Below are 7,186 nucleotides of genomic sequence, written 5' to 3' on the forward strand. Positions count from 1 at the left end.
AATTGCTAACAAGATTCGGACAGACTTAAGCATCGTTACGGGTGAGAAAGTCTCATCGTAGTCAACTCCTTGAACTTGTCGAAAACCTTTCGCAACAAGTCGAGCTTTGTAGATAGTAACATTACCGTCAGCGTCAGTCTTCTTCTTGAAGATCCATTTATTCTCGATGGCTTGACGATCATCAGGCAAGTCAACCAAAGTCCATACTTTGTTCTCATACATGGATCCCATCTTAGATTTCATGGCCTCAAGCCATTTTGCGGAATCTGGGCTCACCATCGCTTCTTCATAGTTCGTAGGTTCATCATGGTCAAGTAACATGACTTCCAAAACAGGATTACCATACCACTCTGGTGCGGATCTTACTCTGGTTGACCTACAAGGTTTGGTAGTTACTTGATCTGAAGTTTCATGATCATTATCATTAGCTTCCTCACTAATTGGTGTAGGTGTCACAGGAACCGGTTTCTGTGATGAACTACTTTCCAATAAGGGAGCAGGTACAGTTACCTCATCAAGTTATACTTTCCCCCCACTCACTTCTTTCGAGAGAAACTCCTTCTCTAGAAAGGAACCATTTTTAGCAACGAATGTCTTGCCTTCGGATCGTTGATAGAAGGTGTACCCAACAGTCTCCTTTGGGTATCCTATGAAGACTCATTTCTCCGATTTGGGTTCGAGCTTGTCAGGTTGAAGCTTTTTCACATAAGCATCGCAGCCCCAAACTTTAAGAAACGACAACTTTGGTTTCTTGCCAAACCACAGTTCATAAGGCGTCGTCTCAACGGATTTCGATGGTTTCATATTTACCATGAATGCAGTTGTCTCTAAAGCATAACCCCAAAATGATAGCGGTAAATCAGTAAGAGACATCATAGATCGCACCATATCCAGTAAAGTACGATTACGATGTACGGATACACCATTACGCTGTGGTGTTCCGGGTGGCGTGAGTTGCGAAACTATTTCGCATTGTTTCAAATGTAGACCAAACGCGTAACTCAAATATTCTCCTCCACGATCAGATCGTAGAAACTTTATTTTCTTGTTATGATGATTTTCTACTTCACTCTGAAATTCATTGAACTTTTCAAATGTTTCAGATTTATGCTTCATTAAGTAGATATACCCATATCTGCTCAAATCATCTGTGAAGGTGAGAAAATAACGATACCCTCTGTGAGCCTGAATATTCATCCGACCACATACATCAGTATGTATATAAATATGTTGCTCGCTCCATTGTTCCGGAGAACGGTGTTTTAGTCATCTTGCCCATGAGGCATGGTTCGCAAGTACCAAGTGATTCATAATCAAGTGATTCCAGAAGTCCATCAGTATGGAGTTTCCTCATGCACTTTACACCAGTATGACCCAAACGGCAGTGCCACAAATAAGTTGCACTATCATTATCAACTCTGCATCTTTTGGCTTCAAAATTATGAATATGTGTATCACTACTATCGAGATTCAACACAAATAGACCACTCTTCAAGGGTGCATGACCATAAAAGATATTACTCATATAAATAGAACAACCATTATTCTCATATTTAAATGAATAACCGTCTCGCATCAAACAAGATCCAGATATAATGTTCATGCTTAACGCCGGCACCAAATAACAATTATTCAAGTCTAAAACTAATCTCAAAGGTAGATGTAGAGGTAGCATGCCGACGGTGATCACATCGACTTTGGAACCATTTCCCACGCACATCGTCACCTCATCCTTAGCCAGTCTTCGCTTAATCTATAGTCCCTGTTTCGAGTTGCAAATATTAGCAATAGAACGAGTATCAAATACCCAGGTGCTACTGCGAGCTCTAGTAAGGTACACATCATAACATGTATATCACATATACCTTTGTTCACCTTGCCATCCTTCTTATCCACCAAATACTTGGGGCAGTTCCGCTTCCAGTGACCAGTCCCTTTGCAGTAGAAGCACTCAGTCTCAGGCTTAGGTCCAGACTTGGGTTTCTTCTCTTGAGTAGCAACTTGTTTGCCATTCTTTTTGAAGTTCCCCTTCTTCTTCCCTTTACCCGTTTTCTTGAAATTGGTGGTCTTGTTGACCATCAACACTTGATGCTCCTTCTTGATTTCTACCTCCGCCGCCTTTAGCATTGCGAAGAGCTCGGGAATTGTCTTATTCATCCCTTGCATATTATAGTTCATCATGAAGCTCTTATAGCTTGGTGGCAGTGATTGAAGAACTTTGTCAATGAGTATATGTTCACTAACATAACTATTCTCCTCCATCTTGCAGCTATAGAACTTATTGGAGACTTCATATCTCTCAATCCGGGCATTTGCTTGAAATATTAACTTCAACTCCTAGAACATCTCATATGCTCCATGACGTTTCAAAACGTCGTTGAAGTCCCGGTTCTAAGCCGTAAAGCATGGCACACTGAACTATCGAGTAGTCATCAGCTTTACTCTGCCAGACGTTCCAGGACGTAATTCTTCTGTGCAGCAATGAGGATAATCCTCAAGTTATGGACCCAGCCAGTGTAATTGCTACCATCATCTTTCAACTTTGCTTTCTCAAGGAACACATTAAAATTCAACGGAACAACAACATGAGCCATCTATCTACAATAACATAGACAAACAAAATACTATCAGGTACCAAGTTCATGATAAATTTAAGTTCAATTAATCATATTACTTAAGAACTCCCACTTAGATAGACATCCCTCTAATCATCTAAGTGATCACGTGATCCATATCAACTAAACCATAACCGATCATCACATGAGATGGAGTAGTTTTCAAAGGTGAACATCTCTATGTTGATCATATCTACTATATGATTCACGCTCGACCTTTCGGTCTTAGTGTTCCGAGGCCATATCTGCATATGCTAGGCTCGTCAAGTTTAACCCGAGTATTCTGCATGTGCAAAACTTTCTTACACCCGTTGTAGATGAGTGTTGAGCTTATCACACCTGATCATCACGTGGTGTCTCAGCACGACGAACTTTGGCAACGGTGCATACTCAGGGAGAACACTTTTACCTTGAAATTTAGTGAGAGATCATCTTATAATGCTACCGTCAAACAAAGCAAAATAAGATGCATAAAGGATAAACATCACATGCAATCAATATAAGTGATATGATATGGCCATCATCATCTTGTTATTTTGATCTCCATCTCCAAAGCACCGTCATGATCACCATCTTCACCGGCGCGACACCTTGATCTCCATCGTAGCATCGTTTTCGTCTCGCCATCTATTGCTTCTACGACTATCGCTGCCGCTTGGTGATAAAGTAAAGCAATTACAGGGCGATTGCATTGCATACAATAAAGCGACAACCATATGGCTCCTGTCAGTTGCCGATGACTCCGTTACAAAACATGATCATCTCGTACAATAAATATAGCATCATGTCTTGACCATATCACATCACAACATGCCCTGCAAAAACAAGTTAGACGTCCTCTACTTTGTTGTTGCAAGTTTTACATGGCTGCTACGGGCTGAGCAAGAGCCGTTCTTACCTACGCATCAAAACCACAATGATAGTTCGTCAAGTTAGTGATGTTTTAACCTTCTCAAGGACCGGACGTAGCCACACTCGGTTCAACTAAAGTTGAAGAAACTGACACCCGCCAGCCACCTGTGTGCAAAGCACGTCGGTAGAACCAGTCTCGCGTAAGTGTACGAGTAATGTCGGTCCGGGCCGCTTCATCCAACAATACCGCCGAACCAAAGTATGACATGCTGGTAAGCAGTATGACTTGTATCGCCCACAACTCACTTGTGTTCTATTCGTGCATATAACATCTACGCATAAACCTGGCTCGGATGCCACTGTTGGGGAACATAGTAATTTCAAAAAAATTCCTATGCACACGCAAGATCATGGTGATGCATAGCAACGAGAGGCGAAAGTGTCGTCCACGTACCCTTGTAGACCGTTAAGTGGAAGCATTATGACAACGTGGTTAATGTAGTCGTACGTCTTCATGATCAACTGATCCTCAGTACCGAATGTACGGCACCTCCGTGTTCAGCACACGTTCAGCTCGGTGACATCCCGCGAACTCACGATCCAGTAGATCTTGAGGGAGAGTTTCGTCAGCACGACGGCATGGTGACGATGTTGATGAAGCTAACGTTGCATGGCTTCGCCTAAGCACCGCTACAGTATAACCGAGGTGGATTATGGTGGAGGGGGGCACCGCACATGACTGGGAGTGATCAATGATCAACTTGTGTGTTCTAGGGTGCCCCCTGCCCCCGTATATAAAGGAGCAAGGGGGAGGCCGGCTGGCCCTGTAGGGCGCGCCAGGAGGAGGAGTCCTCCTCCTAGTAGGAGTAGGACTCCCCTCTTTCCTACTCCTACTAGGAGGGGGAAAGGAAGGGGAGAAGGAGAAGGAAAGCCCCCCTTCCTAGTCCAATTCGGACTAGAGGGGGAGGGGCGCGCGGCCTGCTGTGGCCGGCCCCTCTCTCTATCCACTAGGGCCCAACAAGGCCCATTAACCCTCGGGGGGTCCGGTAACCCCTCCGACACTCCCGCAAAATCCCGATTTCACCCGGAACTCTTCCGATGTCCAAATGTAGGCTTCCAATATATCAATCTTTATGTCTCGACCATTTCGAGACTCCTCATCATGTCCATGATCATATCCGGGACTCCGAACTACCTTAGGTTCATCAAAACATATAAACTCATAATACCGATCGTCATAGAACTTTAAGTGTGCGGACCCTACGGGTTCGAGAACTATGTAGACATGACCGAGACACGTCTCCGATCAATAACCAATAGCGGAACCTGGATGCTCATATTGGTTCCTACATATTCTATTAAGATCTTTATCCATCGAACCGCATAACAACATACGTTGTTCCCTTTGTCATCGGTATGTTACTTGCCCGAGATTTGGTCGTCGGTATCTCAATACCTAGCTCAATCTCGTTACCGATAAGTCTCTTTACTCGTTTTGTAATGCATCATCCCGCAACTAGCTCATTAGTTGCATTGCTTGCAAGGCTTATAGTGATGTGCGTTACCGAGAGGGCCCAGAGATACCTCTCCGATAATTGGAGTGGCAAATCCTATTCTTGATCTATGCCAACTCAACAAGTACCATCGGAGACACCTGTAAACTAAAAAGCAAAGACTCAAATCATACAAGTCGCTCCAAGCAAAACACATATCATGTGATGAATAAAAATATAGCCTCAAGTAAAGTTACCGATAGAAGAAGACTTAAGAGGGGATGCCTTCCGGGGCATCCTCAAGCTTACGATTTTGGTTGTCCTTGAATTTTACCTTGGGGTGCCATGGGCATCCCCAAGCTTAGGCTCTTGCCACTCCTTGTTCCATAATCCATCAAATCTTTACCCAAAATTTGAAAACTTCACAACACAAAACTTAAACAGAAAATCTCATGAGCTCCATTAGTATAAGAAAACAAACCACCACTTAAGGTACTGTAATGAACTCATTCTTTATTTATATTTGTGTTAGACCTACTGTATTCCAACTTCTCTATGGTCCATAACCTCCGATACTATCCATAGATTCATCAAAATAAGCAAACAACACGCGAAAAACAGAATCTGTCAAAAACAGAACAGTCTGTAGTAATCTGTAGGTTTCGAATACTTATGTAACCCAAAAAATTCTAAAATAAATTGCTGGACTTTAGGAATTTATCTATTAGTCATCTTCAAAAATAATCAACTTAATCACACTCTCCAGTAAAAAATGGTAGCAAATCTCGTGAGCGCTAAAGTTTTTGTTTTTTACAGCAAGATCACAAAGACTTTCCCCAAGTCTTCCCAAAGGTTCTACTTGACACAAACACTAATTAAAAGCATAAAACCACATCTAAACAGAGGCTAGATGAATTATTTATTACTAAATCGAATCAAAAAGCAAGGAACAAAAATAAAAATGGGTTGCCTCCCAACAAGCATTATCGTTTAACGCCCCTAGCTAGGCATAAAAGCAAAAATAGATCTAGGTATTGTCATCTTTGGTATGCAATCCATAAGTGTCTCGCATAATAGATTCATAAGGTAATTTAATTTTCTTTCTAGGGAAGTGTTCCATGCCTTTCCTTAACGGAAATTGAAATCTAATATCTCCTTCTTTCATATCAATAATTGCACCAATTGTTCTAAGGAAAGGTCTACCAAGAATAATAGGACATGTAGGATTGCAATCAATATCAAGAACAATGAAATCTATGGGCATATAATTTCTATTTGCAACAATAAGAACATCATTAATTCTTCCCATAGGTTTTTAATAGTGGAATCCGCAAGGTGCAAGTTCAAAGAACAATCATCAAATTCATGGAAACCTAACACGTCACACAAATTTTTTGGAATCATGGAAATGCTAGCACCCAAGTCACATAAAGCATATTATTAATGATCTTTAATTTTAATTGTAGTTTCCCACTCATCATAAAGTTTTCTAGGGATAGAAACTTCCAATTCAAGCTTTTCTTCATAAGATTACATTAAAGCATCAACGATATGTTTAGTAAAAGCTTTATTTTTACTATAAGCATGCAGAGAATTTAGCACGGATTGCAACAAGGAAATACAATCTATTAAAGAACAATTATCATAATTAAATTCCTTGAAATCCAAAATAGTGGGTTCATTGCTATGTAAAGTTTTGACCTCATCAATCCCACTTTTACCAATTTTTGCATCAAGATGTAAAAACTCCGAATCATTGGGATGCCTTTTAACCAAAGTTGACTCATCTCAAGTCCCATCATTATAAAAATTCATATGCAAAACAAAGATTTAATAAGGGACATATCAATCACTTTTAGATCTTCATCCTTATTATCATCAAAACTAGAAGAACACGCTTTCACAAAGAAATCCTTTTTAGCACGAATCCTAGCGGTTCTTTCTTTGCACTCATCAATGGAAATTCTCATAGCTTTGAGAGACTCGTTGATATCATGCTTAGGTGGAATAGATCTAAGTTTCAAAGAATCAACATCAAGAGAAATTCTATCCACGTTCCTAGCCAACTCATCAATCTTAGACAATTTTTCTTCGCTTAATCAAAGCATTGAAACTCTTTTGCAAACTAATAAATTCTTTAATATTAGATTCAAAATCATAGGGCATCTTATTATAATTTCCATAAGAATTGTTGTAGGAATTACCATAATTATTAGAGGAATTACT

This window comes from Triticum dicoccoides, chromosome 5A, assembly GCF_002162155.2.
Source record: "Triticum dicoccoides isolate Atlit2015 ecotype Zavitan chromosome 5A, WEW_v2.0, whole genome shotgun sequence".
Taxonomy (NCBI): Eukaryota; Viridiplantae; Streptophyta; class Magnoliopsida; order Poales; family Poaceae; genus Triticum; species Triticum dicoccoides.